Here is a 21,463-nt window from a genome sequence, read left to right on the forward strand (position 1 = left end):
TTCAGTTAACGAGATTTTTGGGCTGGGTATACAGTGGGGAAGAGCAGCTAATACGGCCTTGTGGATACCACCGTTTGGGCAAATTTAATGTATAGTTGTGGTTTTCACTTTCAACTTCATTGTATAATGATGTTAATGGTTTATATATGGATACTATACATTCTTATAAAATCCTTACTGAATTATACCATTCAGAAAGTGCTATACGGAGAGAAGGACTAGTAGGACATGGAACTCATTTCCCAATTAATCTGTCTATCCTCTTCAAGATAGTCTGACAGAAAAAATATATAATCCAAGGAAGGCACATGCAAGTCACAACCTTTATTAAGGTCTTAAAGGAAGCAAAGATAGTAAGACTTGCAAAATTTAACAATCCCACGTGGGCAATGCAAAAGACAGTGGGAGATGGGGGCTCACAGGTTGTTGATAATTGCAAAATTTATATCCAGTCATTGCTGCTACAGCCTCAAAAGCCATTGCATAGACTGAAGACACTTGGTATGTTATGTTGAATATTGCCAACACTTTCTTTTCTATCCCACTGGCACCCAAGGACAAAGACCAATGTGCCTTCATGCAGGAAGGCCTCCGATATACATTTGCAGTACTCTAAAAGAGGCACCTTGCCATTTGCTATCAGGGGGTGGGCCAGAATAACATTAATGTCTCCATAATCTGATGTCTGAAGTTTTCACTAAACAGATGATATCCTGCTGGTTACTAGTCAGAATTCTCAGTGTCCAAGGCCCTGATTGTTGTAATATTACATTTCTACTAACAAGGGTGGCTACTGAGGTTTAATACTTCAATAAAATGTAGGGACCTGCTAGCCAAGGAGTATTAATATTTTGGCCCTATATGAGTGCATACTAAGGCTCTCAATCCTATTGGCTGTCAAGAAAAAAAAATAAAACCTACTGTGTTTTTGCCACATCATCTCCAAAAAGAGATCCAGCAATTTATTGAACTCTTTCGATACTGGAGATAGTACATGCCTCAAGTAGCATTCTGCTTGGAAAATGATACTAACTAGTCCACAGATAAGCATCCATTGAGTGGGGCCCAGACCAAAAGCTTATGTTTAAAATTGCCCAGTGAGCTTTGCATGTTTTCTACACAACTGATCTCTTTGAACTATAATTCTCTGTGGCTAATGATTTTGATGATTGGAGTGTTTGGAAAAGTGAAGCACCCCTATACCCACAGGAGTCCCTTGGGTTTTGGATTCATCACCTTGGTGGCACAGGTGCAAAGTACATATCTTTTGAAAAACAGCACTTAGTTTGGCATGGGACACTAGTCAAAACCAAATACCTGATCCATGAAGGTTTTGTGACTTTCCAGCCTAATGTTACCATTTGGGGTTGGATTAACTTGGATTCAGTGATGAACAATGACTGACAAGGAAGGGTTCGACAAACCTCATTTGTCAGATGAAGGTAATACATTCAAGAATGCTATTGGTTTGGACCCAGTGGCATCTTTGCCTTTCATTTTCAAAAGAGGTTAGTATCTCTTTGAGGAAATCTTTATCCTTCACTCTGCCAGCTGAAGCAAAGTGCTGTCATAATGAGGTCCTTGCTTCACAGAGGTTCCCCTAAATTCCTGGGCCTGATTCACTGAAGGCTCATCTCAGCAGGAACCTGACGGTGTCCTCTGGACTGCTACAGCTGTTTGACTGCAATACCAACTATTCAGACTGAACATGGACATTGTTCCTCAATTCAGGAGGATAATATTCCCTTTGAATAACCTTATTTTATGTTTGCTGTCTCTTGAGCTTTTGCTAATGGTCTAAACTACTTGTTCTCCTACCTGGTAAATTGCAGACTGACAGACTTGAGAAGCCTCTCTTTAAGACCACAAACTGTGGTAACAAATCACCCTGCTGATAGAACCATCTGGGTCACTCGTAGAGATATGTATAATGAGGATTTGTTCCCTGAGGAAACCAGGTGAAGTCAGTCTGCTAATTGAGCCTGCATTGCTCAGATTTCCACCATTGCTGTCTAGATCCATTCTCATAAAAGACATAGCAACACATTTGTCATTATAGATCGAGCACAAAGTAAAATACCCTGAGTTTATGATGCACAGTCTACCACTGTATACCAGGCATATATATCTTGCCAGAAGTTAATATGTTTGTTTCATAGTAGGAGAGACCACATCACACTGGGCATTCCACTCCCCTGCTATGGCACATTAACTAGACCAGAATGTTGTCTTCTCTCAAGGGTATCAGCAAGGCCTCATAGCTGGTGATTTGTTTTGTTTTGTTTTTTCAGATTATAATGCTTGGTCCATGCCTGATCAGCCAAGTTCACACACAATAGTGGCTCTTGTAACTGGTCTATGTCATATTTTCAGATGTCTTGACAACTTAGAGACTGATGCTTGTACTTTTTTTGTCAAAAATGTATACAATAATGGGCTAATATTCAAGTTATACAATGGACCTCCTACATTCCCTAACATTCAGGGGACTCTGGTATTGGAGAACATTGGAATGACCTTCTCAAAAATCAACTCAAAAAGATTTCTGACTATACCTTCCTCAACTTTTCCTTATCCGCACACTTTAATAAAGCAGTTTGGCTACTGAGTGTAGCGCTACTTAGAAACATCATTCCTTTTCAGTTACTTCCTCTGTAATGATCAGTGTGAAAAAGATGAGGTCATGTAATCATATTTTGAAAGTTTGAGATTCTGCTCTGATTGTTACTGGGCATGATACTTGTTACTTTCTCCCAGTAGCAATCCCAAGCTGGACTGATTCGTATGCACTCTGTGTGGCTCCCTGGGCAAAAGGAGGCCTAAGGGATTCAAACTTAATTCTTATTAAACCACCTAGACTCTTTATGAAGATTAAAATAGGACACAGATCTTTTATGCTGGCAGAGAAAGAGTAACAACTTTGGCACCTAGAGAAGGAAAATCTTAGACCCCAGAAGCCATGGATGAGGTAGTGACATTAATAATTATTATTTTTTTCTTTCTGACCACGCCTGGAGCCCTCCTCAAGAAAAATTACCTTGAGTGGCTCTCCTAAACTGTAACACACACTTAAATTTAATTGATTTCTGTGTCTGTAATGCCCCTTGGTAATCTTCCACTAGGCAGCCCTGATGACAAATTAATTTCCATTTATTTTATCCTTACCAAAAAATCTATCAAAAGAGCAAATGATGGCCCTAGTCCCTATATTTTCCAGCAAAATTTCTATCAATAATTCTAGTTATCTGCTTCACCCCGTTCCCATTGTGATAGTTTTGCCATTTTGTGGAGTAGAGAAAGTCATCTGGATGATAGTGAGAAAATACAGAACTGAGTAGACCGACTGTCTATGACCTTACCTTCAGACACATTAAAGAGACTCAGTTACTCAAACCAAATTGAGAAACCAAGCAGTGCCAGGTGGCCAGGAGGCGATATTAGAGCAATGTCAACCTGTGTTCTTACATTATGTAGATCCCACTTTGATGGTCTGGGTGATTGTAAACAGCACTTTATTTTTAGGGGTGCCACATGTACTCTTGGGATTGTATTTCTTTTGTAAAAGCCAAGCATTCCCTTTGTCTCTCCTCCCAAAATGGTGATTGTCACCTTAAAAGTGGCCATAGCATACCTTCAAGTGTTTAAGGAAACACCCGCAGTAGATCACATAGCCCTCAAATGACTGCCCTCTCTCTACAAAATGAGCTATACTTGGTTACTTAGAGGTGCTTCCCAGGAAAGCTGACTTGCTATTTATACCCACCCTACAGGCAGGTTTTCCTGCAATAGGAATCACCTAATTTCAAAAGGTAATACAAATTTTGTCTTTGATATTAGTTAAAGTGACCAAGGCACCACCTTGGTCCTTGGTCCTGGGATATATCTGGTTTAGTCTTTACTGAGTGAGCATGCTTGTTATCGACAATTTTTGCCCTAGATGTTCTCTTTGCAGGCCAAAGCAGAGTCTTCTTATTCTCTAACACATCCTGTTGTACCTGGATTAGTGCCTTGGGCCAAGTGGGAAGGTCAATATGGAAAGTTAAGGAGAGTGACACCTGGATTTCTAAAGTAGATCAAATGGTTTATGAGATTTGGTCAGCTGGTTGAGTCTGGGACCCTGAGGAGCACAGCTGATGTCAATACTACAGATTGCCTCATAATGCTGCTCAAAGTCCTAATGATCGTAACCTTAATTAAATGCTGTATGAGAAAAAATGAACACATTTAGTTCCAACCTCTATCAGTCACATTAATTAGTGTGACTGTCAGACTGGTGTACTCATAGAAAAATTTGCTGAAAGTTAAGATAGCATTGAGTAAAGAAGACAATATTGCCAAAAAACAATTCTGTATATGTCTCACATGTGTCTGCACATTTAGAGAACAGAGGTAATAATAGCCATTGTTCTGGACTATCATTTCAAGGGAGATTGTACAGCAAAAGACTAAGAAGGTAATGATAATCTCCCCCTACAAAGTAAAAGACAAGTTTTGTTTATTGTTCAGTATGACAAAGACAGTATTTTTTGGGGGGAGGCAAAGATCAGGCAGATTACTGCCCATCCTTAAAGATTTGATTTCCCTAAGTTCAGACTTCCTCCTGTATAATGTAAACCACTGTGTGTATGCAGGCACTCAGCTCTCTTAGCTTTAGCCTGTGGAGCGCAAAAATAAATGCTGATATTCTGACTGCTGGTATTGCTATTAGTAATAAAGTCTGCTGTTTCTGGCCCAGAAATCTCCTGTCTTTTGCCACCACACATAAAACTGTGGCAAGCTAAGTTGTCATGTGCATAGGGTAAAATCTCAGACCCTTCTAAGTTGTTGACAAGTATAATATTCCTAAATATTCATAATATTCCTACTAATTATGATTTCAGTTACTTTGTAAAGAGTGAAAAAAAAATTAGTCTAAAGATCTTATAGCTACCATTTCCAATTGATGCTGGACTTTAAAATTATTAAGTGAGTAAATTAATGTGATTATGTAGTAAGTAACTCAGTGCTGTCCTTAAGAAAGATTCTGGTTCCCACTAAGGACATTTATTTTAATATCTTAAAGAAACTGATATAAGGTATAGAAAATTCCTCACAACAAAAATTGTTTCTTGGCATTTGTGGATAGTTTACAAATCTATGAAATATTTAATTGAGAACCCTCACTCTATTTGTTCATATATTTATAGGGTACATGAGGTATTTTGGTATAGAAATGCAAGGAGTAATAATCACATGGTGGCAAATTGGGTATCCATTACCTCAAGCATTTATCCTTTGTATTATAATCTAAGTATACTCTTTTAACTATTTTTAAATGCACAATTAAATTATAATTGCATGGTTGTGCTATCAAAAACTAGGTCTTATTTATTCTTTAACTGTTTTTTGTACCCATTAACCATTCCCATATCCCCACCACCACTCCATCACCCTTTCCAGCTTCTGGTAACCATCTTTAGATTCTGTATATCCATGAGTTCAATTGTTTTCAGTTTTAGATCCCACAAACAGGTGAGAACCTACTATGTTTGTCTTCCTGTGCCTGGCAACACTTAACGAATATAATGCACTTCAATTCCATTAACCACATTTTGTTTATTCATTCATCTGTTGATGAACACTTAACTTGCTTCTAAGTTTTGGCTGTTGTGAACAGTGCTGCAACAAACATAAGAGTGCAGATATCTCTTTGATATAATGATTTCCTCTCTTTTGTGTCTGTACCCAGTAGTGAGATGGCTAGATCGTATGGTAGCTCTATTTTTAGCTTTCTGAGGAAACTCAAAAACCATTCTCTGTAGTGGCTGTTCTAACTTACATTCTTGCCAATAATGTAGGATAGTTCCCTTTTCTCCACATCCTCTCCAGCATTTGTTATTGCCTGTCTTCTGGATATAAGCCATTTAACTGGGGTGAGATGGTATCTGATTGTAGTTTTGATTTGCATTTCACTGATGGTCAATGATGTTAAGCACCTTTTCATATTCCTTCTTGCCATTTGTATATCTTCTTTTGAGAACTGTCTATTAAAATATTTTGCCGGTTTTTTTTTTTCCACTGTGTTATCAGATTTTTTCCTAAACATCTGTCTGAGCTCCTTATACATTCTGGTTATTAATGCCTTGTCAGATGGGTAGTTTGCAAATATTTTCTCCCATTCTGTGAATTGTCTCTTCATTTATTTAACTGTTTCCTTTGCTGTGCAGTAGCTTTTTAACTTGCTGTAATCCTATTTGCCCATTTTTGCTTTGGTTTCCTGTGCTTATGGGGTATTACTGAAGAAATTTTTGCCCAGATCAAGGTCCTGAAGAGTTTCTCCAAGGTTTTCTTGTAGTAATTTCATAGTTTGATATCTTACATTTTAAGTCTTTAATCCATTTTTATTTGATTACTGTATATGATGAGAGATAAGGATCTACTTCATTCTTCTGCATATACATATCCAGTTTTCATCATAGCATTCATTGAAGACACTGTCTTTTGCCCAATATATATTATTGAACCTTTGTCAAAATGAGTGCCCTGTAGGTGTGTGGATTTGTTTCTGAGTTCTCCATTTTGTTTCATTGGTTTCTGTCTGTTTTTATGCCAGAACCATGTTGTTTTCATTACCGTAGCTCTGTAGTATAATTTGAAGTCAGGTAATGTGATTCTTCCAGTTATAATTTTTTTTTTTTTTTTTTTTGCACAGGATAGCTTTCATTATTCTGGGTCTTTTTAGGTTCCATATAAATTTTAGGACTGTTTTTCTATTTCTGAGAATAATGTCATTGATATTTTGATAGGGATTGCATTGAATATGTAGATTGCTTTAGGTAATATGGAATTTATAACAATATTGCTTCTTCCAATTCGTGAACCTGGAAGAGCTTTCCATTTTGGAGATCCTCTTCAATTCCTTCTATCAGTGTTTTATAGTTTTTATTGTAGAAATCTTTCACTTTGGTCAAATTAATTATGAGATATTTAATTTTATTTGTGGTTCTTGTAAATGGGCTTACTTCCTTATTTCTTTTTCAGGCAATTCACTGTTGGCATACAGAAATGTTACTGAATTTTGTATGTTGATTTTGATCCTACAACCTTACTGAGTTTGTTTATCAGTTTGAATAGTTTTTTGCTGCAGTCTTTAAATTTTTTCAAATACAAGATTATATCATCTGCAAACTAGGATAATTCAACTTCTTCCTTTCCAATTTGGATGCCCTTTATTTCCTTCCCTTGTCAGATACCTCTAGCTAGGATCTCTAGTACTATGTCAAATAACAGAGGTGAAAGTGGGAATTTTTGTCATGTTACAAATCTTAAAGGAAAGACTTTCATTTTTTCCCCATTCAGTATGATACTAGCTGTGGGTTTGTCACATACAATTTTTATTATATTGAGGTGAGTTCCTTCTATACCCAGTTTTTGAGGTTTTTATAATGAAGAGATGTTACATTAATCAAATGCTTTTCAGCATCATTGTAAAGATCACGTGGTTGTTTTCTTCTTCATTTTGTTGATATGAAGTATCACATTGATTGATTTGCATATGTTGAACTATTCTCGCATCACTGGGATAAATCCTAGTTGATTGTAATGATTTTTTAAATCTATTGTTTAATTTTGTTTGCTAGTATTTTGTTTGGAATTTTTGCATCAATATTCATCTGATATATTGGCCTGCGGTGTTCTTTTTATGATGTGTCTTTGTCTGCTTTGGTGTCAAGGTAATACTGGTCTCATAGAACGAGTTTAGAAGTGTTCCCTCCTCCTCTATTTATTGGAATAGTTTAAGTAGAGTCAGTATTAGTTCTTGTTTACATGTTTGGTAAAATGCAGCAGTGAAACCATTCCTGGAGACTTTTTATTATGGCTTCAATATCGTTACTTATTATTGGTCTGTTTAGGTTGTCGATTTCTTTATGGTTCAATGTTGGTAGGTTCCGTGTGCCCAGGAGTTTATCAATTTCCTCCAAATTTTCCAATTTTTTTGCATATAGGTGCTCATAGTAGCCACTAATGATCCTTTGGCTATCTGCAGTATCAGTTGTAATGTCTCCTTTTTCATCTCTGATTTTATTTATTTGGGTCTTCTCCTTTTGTCTTCATTAATCTGGCTAAAGGTTTGTCAATTTATCTTTTTAAAAAATCAGTATTATTTTGTTAATCTTTTAAATTGTTATCTTCATTTCAAATTCATTTATTTCTGCTCCAATATTTATAATTTATTTTATTCTACTAATTTTGGGTTTTGTTGTTCTTGATTTTTTAATTCTTTATAATGCATTATTAGGTTATTCATTTGATTTTTTTCTACTTTTTGATGTAGATACTTATGGCTATAAATTTACTTCTTAGTGCTTGTTTCATTTGAATCTCATAGGTTTTGGTATGTTCTGTTTCCATTGTCATTTGTTTCAGAATTTTTTTCAATTTCTTTCCTAATTTTGTCATTGACCCACTGGTCATTTAGGTGCATATTGTTTAATTTTCTTGTCTTTGTATAGTTTCCAAAATCTCTTTTTATTGATTTCTAGTTTTATTTTCCTGTGGCAGAGAAAATGTTTTACATTATTTCACTTTTTTTCAATGTTTTAATACTTGTTTTTTGACATAACATATGGTCTGGTCTATCTTTGAGATTGATTCATGTGCTAAGAATAAATTTTGCAGACTTTGGATAGAATGTTCTATAAATATCTATTAGGTCAATTTTTCCTGTGGTACAAATTAAATTCAATGTTTCTTTGTTGATATTCTGTCTGGGAGATCTGTCCAATGCTGAAAGTGGGGTATTGAAGCCTCCAACTATTATTGTATTGGAGTCTATCTCTCTCTTTAGCTCCAGTAATATTTGTTTTATAAATATATATGGGTGCTCCAGTGTTGGGTGCATATATATTTACAATCATTATCTCTCTTGCTCAACTGACTCCTTTATCATTATATAATGATCTTCTTCATCTTTTCTTAATAGTTTTTGTCTTGAATTCGATTTTGTCTGATATATGTGTAGCTAATCCTGCTTTGTTTTGGTTTCTATTGGCATGGAATATCTCTTTTCATCCCTTTATTTTCAGTCTGTGTGTAGACTTTTCGTGAAGTGTGTTTCTTGTGGGCAACATATCATTAGGTCTTCTTTTTTTATTCATTCAGCCACTCTATGTCTTTTGATTGGAGAGTTTAGTCCACTTACATTCAATGTTATTTTGATGATGAGTAGAGACTTACTCTGGCTATGTTGTTATTTATATTCTATTTGTTTTGTGTTCTTGTTTCCTTCCTTCTTGTCTTCCTTTTAGCGAATGTTATTTTCTCTAGTGTTGTGCTTTAATATCTTCTATTTTATATTTTGTGTATCCGTTGTATGTTTTTCAATTTCAGTTTTGCATGAGGGTTGCAAATGCTATTTTACAATCCCTTATTTTACACTGCTAACAAGTTAACACTGATTGCATAAACAAACAAGCAAGCATGCAAAAGAAAACTATACAAACTCTACACCTTAACTTTGTCCTCTAACTTTTTAAACTTGTTTTTTCTCTTTATGACTTATTGTATTATGTCTTAAAAAGTTGTAGTTATAAAATTTGATTGATTCATCATTTAGTTTTTCCCCTTTAGTTTCTCCACCAGGATTATAGTGTTATGATATTCTGGTTTTTCTGTGTGCTTACTATTGCCAGTAAATTTTATATCTTCAGGTGAGTTCATCTTGCTCATTAACATTATTTTCTTTCAGATTGAAGAATTCCCTGTAGCTTTTCTTGTAGGACAGGTCTTGTGTGGATGAAATTCCTCAGGTTTGGTTTGTATGGGAAGGTCTTTATTTCTCTTTCATGTTTAAAGGATATTTTCCCAGATATGCTATTCTAAGGTAAAAAGTTTTGTTTGTTTGTTTGTTTTAACTCAGTACATTAAATGTCATGCCACTTTCTTCTGGCCTGTAAAGTTTCTACTGAAAAGTCTGATGCCAGATGTATTGGAGCTCCATTGTATGTTATTTGTTTCTTTTTTTGTTGCTGCTTTTAAGACCTTTTCTTTATGCTTGACCTTCAGGAGTTTGATTTTTAAATGCCTTGAGGTAGTCTTCTTTGGGTGAAATCTGCTTCATGTTCTATAACTTTCTTGTACTTGAATGTTGATATCTTTCTCTAGGTTTGGGAAGTTGTCTGATGATATTATTCTTTCTTTTTTTACTTTTGTTGCTCTTGTATTGTCAAATGAGATAAAATATGCAAAGAATATATAATTTTGGAATGTCATTTGAAAATCTGAGAAATACATCTTCTGGCTTTTATGCTTTAGAGTGAAATAGAAAGTTACATTGTACAATTGTTATGAATGTGTGTTTTTAAGAATGCAATATTCAATAATTTCAGACTATAGACATAACAGGTTTTCTTAAAAAAGATTACTCTTTTGAATAAACCTTCTACCTCTATCACTTTCTCTACCTTCTCTATAAAGCCAATAAGTTTTAGATTTGCCCTTTTGATGTTATTTTCTAGATTTTGTAGGCCTTCTTCATTGCTTTTCATTCTTTTTTCTTTTGTCTATTCTGACTGTATCTTAAATAGCCTGTCTTTAATATCATTAATTCTTTCTTCTGCTATTGAGAGGCTCTGACAACTGACATTCTTCAGTGTGTCAACTGGATTTTTCAACTCTAGAATTTCTACTTCTTTTTAATTATTTCAATTTGTATGTTAAATTTATCTGATAGAATTGTGAATTTCTTCTTTGTGTTATCTTGAACTTCTCTGATTTTCCTTAAAACAGTTATTTTGAGTCCTCTGTCTGAATGGTCACATATCTCTGTGACCTCCATGAGGTCAGAAAAATTCTGTTTCTCTAGAATTGACCCTGGTACCTTATTTTGTTCATTTGCTGTGATCATATTGTCCTGGATGGTCTTGTTGCTTGTAGATATTTGTTGGTGTCTGGCCATTAAAGAGTTAGGTATTTATTGTATTTTTTGCAATCTGGGCTTGTTTGTGCTCGTCCTTCTTGGGAAGATTTTTCAAGTATTTGAAAGGATTTAGGCCCCAAGTCCAATAATGCTATGGTTCTTGCAGACTAGAAGAGGTACTTCCTTGGTGATTTTTGGATAAGATCAAGAAGAATTCTCTGGATTACCAGGCAGAGTCTCTTGTTCTCTTAACTTACTTTCTCCCAAACAAAGTCTCTCTGTGTGTGTGGTGAGCCACCTGAAACTGGGCTGTGGAGATGCAAGCACCTCAGTGGTCCCCACCACTGAAACTACACTGGGTCAGACCTGAAGTCAACACAGCACTCAATCTCACCGACGGCCCACTGTAACCTCTACCTAACTACCACCTATGTTCGGTCAAGATTCTAGGGCTTGGCAAGTGGCAAGTGGTGAAGCCAGCCTCATTTCTGTCCTTCCCTTTTGGGTAGTGAGTTTCCTCAGGTCCCAGGTTGGTCCAGAGATTCTGTCTGGAAGCCAGTGTTTGAAGTCAAAAACCTTAGAAATTTACCTAATGTTCTATTCTACTGTAGCTAAGCTGACACTCAAACCACAATACAAAGTCTATCCTGCTCTTCCTTCCCCTTTTCATAGGCAGAGGAGCCTTTCCCTGTGGCCACTGCCATCACTGGCCCACAGGGGATTCTGCCAGGTCACTGCTGATGCTCACTTAAAGCCCCAAGGGCTCTTCAGTCAGCTTGTGGTGAATGCTACCAGACCTGGGACTTAGGCTTCTGGCCCAGGGAAGGTTCACAAACCTGACTGAGAGCCTAAGCCTGGACTTAGGGACCCCAACAGCCTGCTTGTTGCTCTATCCCACTGTGGCTAAGGTGCAGGACAAGACCTCTTACTTTTCCCTCTGCTTTTATCAAACAGAAGGAGTCTTTCACTGTAGCCACAACAGTTGGGAATGTGGTGTGTCTCACCTGAAGCCAACATGTCTCACAGCCCATGGTCCATCATGTACTACCTGGGTATCCCTGCTGGTTGTTCAGGACCTACTGATTAAAGGAGCCCCAGTAGGTGATGAATCCTGCCAGGACTGGGTCCTACCCTTCAAGGCAGCAGATTCCCTTTTGGTTTGGGGTGTGTCTAGAAATGTTGTCTGGGATCTAGAGTTCTGGAATGGGGGCCTCACAACCCTGCCCAGTGCCCTATTCTATTGTGGCTGAGCTGGTATGCATGATGCAAGGCAAAGTCCTCTCTACTCTTTACTGTCTTCTCCTCAAGCAGAAGGAAAGAGTCACCTTCATTGCTATCAGTTGTGCTGCCTAGATTTGGGAAAATGGTGTCACAAGTATTCCTTTGGCTGCCCCAGCTCTTGTTTTACCAGATCATGTGCCACCCTAGTCCTCTGGCTCTGAGCCCAACCCAGAACTAGGCGTTGCTTAAGAATTGCAGTCCTTGTTTCTTACACTGCCTTTCTGGTTTAGCTAGGACACCAGAGAACTTTGGCCTCCATTCGCAAGGTTGCCAATACACTCAAGTTGCAACCACTAGAATGGGCAATTTGCCTCTGTCTAGGGCCAGTCTATGGCTCCCTTCATGCCTGGGAACTGGCTAAGCCCAGCATGTCTTTTCTTTCTGCTGTGACAGGGCAGTATGAAGTTCAGTGTGAGGTCCCTCAGTCACTGCCCTGTTTCTCACTAAAGGAGACAGACTCTTTTTGCCCCACAGGACCATGCTGGGAGATGGGGGAGGCATGGTGTTGGCAATTTAAGACTGTCTCTCCTACCCTCTTTAATGCCTCTCTTTCAGCAATATCAAGCTAAAACAAAGTACTGTGATGGCCTACCTGATTCTTAATTCTTGTGACTGTGCTTTCCTCTGTTTAGGTAGTTGTTAAAATTTTGTGTTCCTACAGGGGGATAAAAGTTGTAGGCTTCTGTTCCACCATCTTCCTCCACTGCCAATGGCTATTACTGAAAAGTCAAAAGATAAGTATAGTGAGAATGTGGAGAAAAGGAAACTCATATATTATTGAGAGGAATATACACTAGTAAAAACATTATGCAAAACAGTATGGAGGTTTCTCAAAAAAATAAAAGTAGAAATACCATATGACCCAGTAATTCCACTTCTGTGAATATACTCAAAGGAAATAAAATCACTATCTCAAAGAGATCTCTGCATTCTCATGTTTCTTGCAGCATTATTTACAATAGCCAAGATATGAGAATGACCTAAGTGTCTGTCAATTAATGAAGACATTTTAGTGTGTGTGTATATATGTATAAAATATATACATACAATGAAATATTACACAGCATTAAAAAAGAAAGAAATTCTGTCATTTGCAACAACATGGATGAACCTAGAAGACGTTATGCTAAGTGAAATAAGTTAGACACAGAAAAACAAATACTGCATGATTTCACTTATCTAAAAAAGTTGAACTCATAAAAACTGATTAGAAGGTTGGGTACCAGGGATTCAGGTTGGGGAAATGGGAATATATTGGGGATATATAATTGCAAATAGGTGATTGAGGTGGGGGAAATGGGGATAAATAATGGGGATACATAATTACAAAAAGTTTACAATTGCAATGATGAGATAAATGATTTCTGGATTCCTAATGTACAGCATGATAACTAAGGTTAATAGTAATGTATACTTGAAATTTACTAAATCATAAGTAGATGGATATGTTAATTAACTTGATTTGGAAATCATTTAATAACATATATGTATATCAAAGCATTACATCATTATATACATAGATAAAATATTTGTCAAGTATGTCTCAATAAAGCTTAATAAAAATGAGTTGTGTGGGCTAAAAATGAACTTGAGAAAATATTTAAAATTTTCTTCTTTGCTAGTATTAAGAAAAAGTACTAAGGGTAGGGAAAGGTTATTAGTTTGCTATCACTCAATCCCTGCTGAGCAGAGTAGAACAGGAATAAAAAAAAAAAAAGGGAAGTCAGCTCTATAATCCCAGCTGCAAGCTGATGAATCAGTCAGTGATTAATTGTTGCTACTAGTAATTGAAATAATCATATTTCAGAGAAGGAAAAAAAAAAAGCATTTGGTCTCTAAAATATATTTGCTTAAAAATGTATTGCTGTGATATTATTGAACTTTTAAAAAGGAGGTATAAAGATCTTCATGCAAAGCTAAAAGGGATGTGATTACCAAAATCACTCCAACATCTGGTATTATGTCTTAAAAACTCTCCTCTGACTGTCAAAATCAGTAGTTCCCCTTACACAAGCCCTCTTATTTTCTTACGGACTTTTCTTTTAAAAGAGAGTTTGCTTTATAGAGAACACAGCATAATGTAGAATGCAAACTAACAACAATAAAAATGACAATATACATTGCCTACATTGCCTAATTTTCAACAAAGCAGTGAGTTTGTTTACTCTCCCCCACAAAATGTTCATGCTTTTTAATTGATGTTAGTGTGATTCATTTGACAGAGTTTATCATGCTCCAAATTCTAAGTATGTAGGACCCTACCCTAAGAATTCTAGAGTCACTGTCTTCAAGGAGTTTACTCTTTTGTTGTAGAGACATAGAATATCTATAAAATGTTAATAATAGCACATGGAGAACATAATCACTAGAAAAAAAACTTTCAAAAGCTGGAAATTTACATTTAGTGAGTGCTTAACATCTTCTTCAGTCTGTCTACAAAGTTTTCTTTTAACTAATCTGCAGAACAACCCTGAGATGAAGATATTCTGTCAATTTTAAATGAAGAATAAATAGGTTGAGAAAGGTTAAGTGATTTACTCAATTTCACATTGTCAGTACATAGTAGAACCAATTTTCAAATATGATTTTGGGTCCATCTGATTGCAAAAACAAAAGACAGAAAGAGAGAAAGGTAACTTCACATTTTAAATCCTTGGTGATAATAAAAGTCTGAAAGAATACCATTTACAGAGCAGAAAAAATTGGAAGAAAAAAATAAAATGGGAGGAAAGATGAATTTGTTGTTATATTATTGTTTCTGAAGCAAGGCTAGGGCATATAAATATAAATGTCCAATAAACAGAGACCATTTTTTAAAAATTCTAGTTTAAAAATATGTTGAGGGCCAACCACAGTGGCTCATGCCTGTAATTCCAGTACTTTGAGTGGCCAAGGTGGGAGAATCACTTGAACCCAGGAATTTGAGACCAGCCTGGGCAACCAAAAAAAAAAAAAAAAAATTGAAATTAGCCAAGCATGGTGACATAAACCTGTAGTCCCTCCCAACTTCCCAACTTCTTGGGAGGTTGTGGTGAAGGATGGCTTGAGCCCAGGAGGCTGAAGTTGCAGTGAGTCAGGATTGGGCCACTGCACTCCAGCCTGAGTGACAGAGCAAGAACCTGTCACAATAAAAAATAAATCAGGACTGGAGATGTGAATATGGTACTTAATTGTGCTTCAATGTGGACATGATGAAAAGTCAATAAATGAGCAACTATATTCTTGATTCCACACAACTAGATTATGTCCCTGAGCAGTTTGAATTCTAGAGAGTATGCAGAATAGTTGGCAAAATGACTGTAACAATCCCTCCCTTGCCTGCAGGTACATGCTACTCCTCATGTTTTTAAAAAAATGGAATTTATTTATCTTCTCCTTCAATCTGGATAGGCTTTGGATTTGATTTAACCATGTGGTGGAAGTGAGATTGTGCTTGTTCAGGGCCTAGACTTTAAGAGACATAGAACCTGATTATTTCATTATTTTGCTATCCTAAGGCTTCTAGAAAAGAAGTCTAGGCTATCCACGTGGAGAAAGTGGCCATGTGAATAAAAGGACCCCAGCAGCAGCCCAGCACCATGGTTCCTGACATGTGAGTAAGGTCACCTTTGATCCTATACCCCAACTACCACCTGAATGAGTAGATGCAGCCAAGATCACAGAGCACTGATGAGCCATCCCTGACAAGTCCTGCTCTCATTCTTGGAAAACAGAATCATGACTAATAAATGGTTGCATTTTAAGCCACTGAGCGTTAAAGTAGTGTGTTGCACAGTACAGCTAAGAATCAGAAGGGGACTAACAACAATTAGTTTATTAAATATTTGCTTTCCTTCTTGACAGACAATGAAGTATTCCCATAAGAAACATAAAGCAGGTTGGGGGCGGTGGCTCGTGCCTGTAATCCCAACACTTTGGGAGGCCTAGACGGTGGATCACGAGGTCAAGAGATCGAGACCATCCTGGCCAACATGGTGAAACCATGTCTCTACTAAAACTACAAAAATTAGCTGGGTGTGGTGGTGTGCACCTGTAGTTCCAGCTACTCAGAAGCCTGAGGCAGGAGAATCGCTTGAACCTGGGAGACCTAGGAGGTTAAAGTGAGCCAAGATTGCACCACTGCCCACCATCCTGACCACAGAGCAAGACTCTGTCTCAAAAAAAAAAAAAAAAAAAAAGAAGAAGAAGAAAGAGAGAAAGAAAAGAAAAGAAAGGAAAAGAGAAACACGAAGCAAGGCTTAAAGATGGAGAGCTACCAAGGAAGTGGTAGAGAAGTATTTACATTGGGTGGTCAGAGAAGGCTTCCTGAAGACATAACATTTGAGCAGAAAAGGAAATTAGAGAACTAAATGGGTAACAGAGATGAGTCACAAACATCAGAAAAAAAAATATATATATACACACACACACACACACAAATGTTTTCGTGATATGTTATAAGCAATATATTCAAATCAGATTCACCATCCTTCCTATATTGGCATCCACACAGATTGCCCATCCTGTCATCTCCTTTTGTCTGCATTACTATTTATCTTCACAAATCAATTTAGCTGTCGTCTTCTCCAGGAGGACCTACCTGACTTTCTAATCTGGATAGTGCTCTCTTCTATGTCATCAGAGCTCCCTCTGTTTTCTTCTATGGCAGTTTGTAATACACAATTAACCTTAGAGCTCTTAAGAAATTCTAACTTCGATATCCCCTGCAGTACGCACATTGCAGGTAAAATGGCAATGTTTTTCTGCCTCTACCTACACTACATTCACTATTCTTTCTTTGTTTTATTTTATTTCCTAATGGTTCCTAGTGTAAACACTTCACCAAAATTTTGATTAAATCAAGAAAAAAAGTTTTTGACCAATGGCTGCTTAATCTGTCACCGAAAAGTAGCAACAAAATCAAGCTTTTATCAACCAGAAAATGTACTGTGCTTCCTTTGGGAAAGTAAACAAGACAGTAGACATAGAAGCCTCACACAAAGGGGGAAAATAAACTGAAGGATTTTAAGAGTAACACCTGTCAAATGGAGCAGTAATGTGTGTGGTTTGACAAAATAGGCTGGTGACTGTCAAAATAAATAATAAACCTTCCAGCTCTGACTAATGACTGAACTATGCTGGAAGACTTGAGGGAAGCATCCAATAAAATGCAAAATTGAAAGAAAAATTGGAACGGCCGGCATAGCCTCCCAGCAGCTAAATTTCAAGTAATTTTGGAAAAACACAAACCATTCACCAGGTTCCATGGCAGAGGGAAAAGTTCCAAAAACTCTTCTGATTGAGCATTCTGCTTTAGTTAGGAAATCACATCTCTTCTGATGGAGTGCCAAGAACTTGGTTTCTGCTTTTTCAATACAGAAAAAATCCTGCCGTGACTGTGACATTCTCTGTGCAGACATTCAGCTGACTGCCAATAATATCATTAGGGAAGAACAGCTAGAGCTGGACCCCTTTATACGTAGAGTGAAGCAAACTGCAGAAAAGGCATAGATCCAGGGAAAGCCCATCTCTGATACCTTTCTATTTTCATTTCTTCCCAATTCAGGTACCTAATTTTCTTTATTCACAGCTCCTTAGAAGACCATCTTATTTTTCCTTACCAGCAAACATAGATTTTCTTACATTATTATAAAGAAAACTGGCCAAGTGTCTGCTGATTATGTTATGATCCTTTCCAGGGGCAGTTTCATTTATATAAATTGTTTCTTGAAGACCCAGAAAGCCTTGATAAATTTCTGTTCTAGAATTTAATAATATATCACAAGTGGAAGAATGCATGATTAGTGGAAGAATTTTAAGCATCTAAAAAACACAGTTCTATAAAAGTCATCTTTTTTCAGAAACTTTTTACTTATCTCTCAAGTTCAAGATAGCAGAGGTGAGTACTGGTTTTCCCTCTGTCTGACTCCTTTAATTTTGTCTTTGTTTCCAGGGTCAGCTATGCTCTAGATTCCCTCTAGCATAATGAAAGAGAGAGGAGGAAAAACAAAGTATCTGCTTTCAAGTGGGGACCATTTCTAGGTATTATTTAGCCTGTAATAACATGGCTTGCTTTCTTATTTAATCATTTGTATTTATGTTCTTCCACTATTTATTTCTCCTTCGTGTCTTTTATGCATTAGATTGTATTGAACCTAGTTCCAAATATGTTTTTTCATAAAATTTGATTACTGTTATAAGTTAGCAAAGTTGATATGTGAAATAAGCTAAATATAAATCTAAAAACATATATTTAATGTTTGTTTTTTCTAACTTAAATATATTTGCTAAAATCTGTAACTAAAAAACCTCCTAACCATTTTATTTATTTTAAGAACTGTCTTGAAGAGTTACAGTGGTCTAAAAACTGCATTTTATTAATATATTATTTTGATAGCTATACTTATGAAAGCAAAACATCAAGACATTTTCTGATTACAGAATGAATATTTGAATTCAAGACCATGCCAGATATATGGCTAGCAAATGGCTGTCAATGTGTCCTAAGTGAAGTGAAAGGTTGGCTCTCTCAAATACCCATGAGTCAGAAATGGCAGGAATCAGGATGCCTTTGCTTCTTTCCCAGTGATTTCAACATTCTAGGATGATTTGATTCAACAACCCATTGATTGATCCATTCTACTCTGTTAGGTGGTTACCCAACCCAGTCACCATCATGTCCAAGGAATCCTGTACTTCCTGAAGCAATCATTCTGCTTGGCAGGACTCTCTTCTCTGAAGCTTTCTCTGCTCGTTTTTCTTGCTGCCTCTGCAGGGTCAGTAATGTGTCTGCCAGTAAAGTGTTGTCTCTTTCCATTTCCTATTCCCATAACTACAAGGAATAGAAGCAGTTCCTTGGTTGAGGAAAGAGTATTTGTCCATTAATAACCACACTAGTCTAGCATTCAAATCCCTCGTTGATACTTAGGTCATTTTTAACTTGGACTACTACAACCACATACTGTGCTGTCTCCAAGGCTTTATTCTTCTCTCCAGTTTAAAATGATATGCACTCTACAGTTCAGATCATTTTCTAGATGCATTTAAGTTATGCCCATGGGAAGAAAGAGACTGAGCTTGGCAATATTGCATATAGGAAGTGTGGTGTGAAATGCAAAGACATGTCTAAAAGAAGCATTTAAATACACTATATGATGACAGAAACCCAGCTTAATAGTTTTTTGCACTCCAGGAATCAAGAAATTCCAATACATTATTACAATTTTAATGGCTACCTTTGACAAATTATGAGAATTTGATCTGCCTGGATCCCACCTTATTACAAAGTTATTAAAAATATTTTGTGCAATTTTGCAAAGTAAAAAGTCACTGAATACTACTGTTATGTTGTTGTTTACTAACTTCTACTTTGATGCAGCCAAATCCGCAAAGAAATTATAGGAAGCTCCTTGAGCAATAGGTACATTGTTTGTCAAATATACTGATAAGAAGAAAAAGCAAAGAAAAATAAAAAAGTAAAAAGAAAACACACACACCCAATTGTCTGCTATCCTGGGAAACTCTGTTTAATTTCCTGGCATCTGAGCCATTTTTGTAACTTATGTTTTGGAATTACTATAGGCCTGTACGAAAGAGTTAATTCATTACCAAAAGGTGAGCCATTTCCTGTCTACTCAATTGTAGCATCAGACTAAGTACTATTTTATCAAAGGAACATTGGCTGTCACCCAGCGTTAATCATTTTCAGAACAATTATGATTTACTTTAGACATAAGGCTGATGAATCTTTATTTCCAGATTCCATTTTGGCAACTTTGAGCCTTACCTCATTTATAAGACTATTACTGAAAATAGTGCCTCTCCAAATTTTCATCCTTCATTATTTTTGTTTCTCTCTAAAAAAAATAAAAAACAAAAATACAATTAATTACATTAAAGTTAGTTAGCCAATGTGATTGCTAATGCTAGCTTAAACATTATTTGTATATAATCTTACACAGATTTGGAGCCTATAGAGATCTGAATGACTGTGTGCTTTTACACATCTTTTAGCTAAATTAAAAATCCAAAAGCTAAATCTTGTGTTCTGGGACAGCATGTGAATTTGACATTTCCTGGCGGCAATTAGAACCAGAAACCATTGAATAGACTATATTCATTCATTTAAGTGGTTTGTGACTGTGAAAGACTAAATATTTACAATGTCTTTTATCCTTGGATACAATATAATGACTTCATCATTTTAATAGCCTTTTACTCAAATGTGGCTGCATCCCGGTTAGATTTTAGACATGCATTTCAAATAGTTTGGGTCTCTGTAATCATTTCAATGACTCCCAAGATTGAAAAACAATATATTGCAAGAGTTCAAGGCTTTGAACTTATTATTTTAGTTTTGATTTATGTCTTCTCTCCTGAATTTTGCACTGTTTACCAAACTTTGCTCTAAATGTTCAAATAAGAGATATTTGTGCAGAGTTGGTCAGTGGAAGGTCATTAACAGACACCAGGCATATATTTATAAATGCAAGTCTATGTACACAAATAGGGATTCGGCAACTTAATGTGAGTGAACCAAGACAAAACCATAGCAGTCACTATAGAGGCGATTAAAACAATATGCCCCCACTGAAAGCTATGGAAATAGCTTTGTGGTACCTATGAAAACACAGTATTATCCCATTAAAGCAAATATCTAGTTTTTTTTTTTTTTTTTTTTTCTACTTTTAGACAGTCCTAACAAATGCCAGAATCTCTTTGTCTCATTTCAGAATGAAATTGATTTGTGTATTCTCTCCTATCCCATGTAGGGTAAAAATTAAATCTGGTTTATTTTCAACATAAAAATGTAGAAACAACATTGCTTCATTTTGCATTTGGTTCTAACAATCACAAATATTTATGTTTATTAATATTCAGTCTTCTGAATAGCAGGAAAGTAAAAATACTGACTAATATAGACATTACCAAAATAAATTTGTGATTACTTCCCCTACGGTGCAGAATGGATATGATCACTTAGAACTTTTGTACCAAGACTTTTTAGATGCTCAGCTCAGAGTAGTTGATCCCAATGATTATTTTATGAACCATTATCCTAAAATATTTAACTAAAATGTACAATAATTTGGTTGGATCATCTGTCAAACCATAGTTTATGAGGTTAGATGCCAAATGAAATAAATAAAGGCTAAGGAATATTTTGGTTTGTAATACACTGATACTTAATGAATGTTCAAAGAAAATCATGTTCAAAGGGGTATCTTTTTTCTACCGCCAAGGAGAAAAATATATGTATTTTGGTTCTTTACCTGTTGATGGTTCTTCACCTGATAGGGTGACTTA

The 21,463-nt window shown here is 36.2% G+C and overlaps 1 long non-coding RNA gene across 2 annotated transcripts in view; it reads right to left on the minus strand.

Annotated features, from left to right (window-relative positions):
- The window catches only part of LOC123572990 (uncharacterized), an 85,488-nt gene that overhangs the window by 24,733 nt on the left and 39,292 nt on the right, over positions 1-21,463 (minus strand). For both annotated transcript variants that reach the window (XR_010586091.1, XR_010586090.1), the window contains exons 2-3: positions 19,944-20,013; positions 12,771-12,897 (exon numbers count right to left, since the gene is read on the minus strand). This is a non-coding gene — a long non-coding RNA (uncharacterized lncRNA). The remainder of the gene's footprint in view (positions 1-12,770; positions 12,898-19,943; positions 20,014-21,463) is intronic.

This window comes from Macaca fascicularis, chromosome 4 (assembly GCF_037993035.2).
Source record: "Macaca fascicularis isolate 582-1 chromosome 4, T2T-MFA8v1.1".
In the NCBI taxonomy this organism is placed as follows: Eukaryota; Metazoa; Chordata; class Mammalia; order Primates; family Cercopithecidae; genus Macaca; species Macaca fascicularis.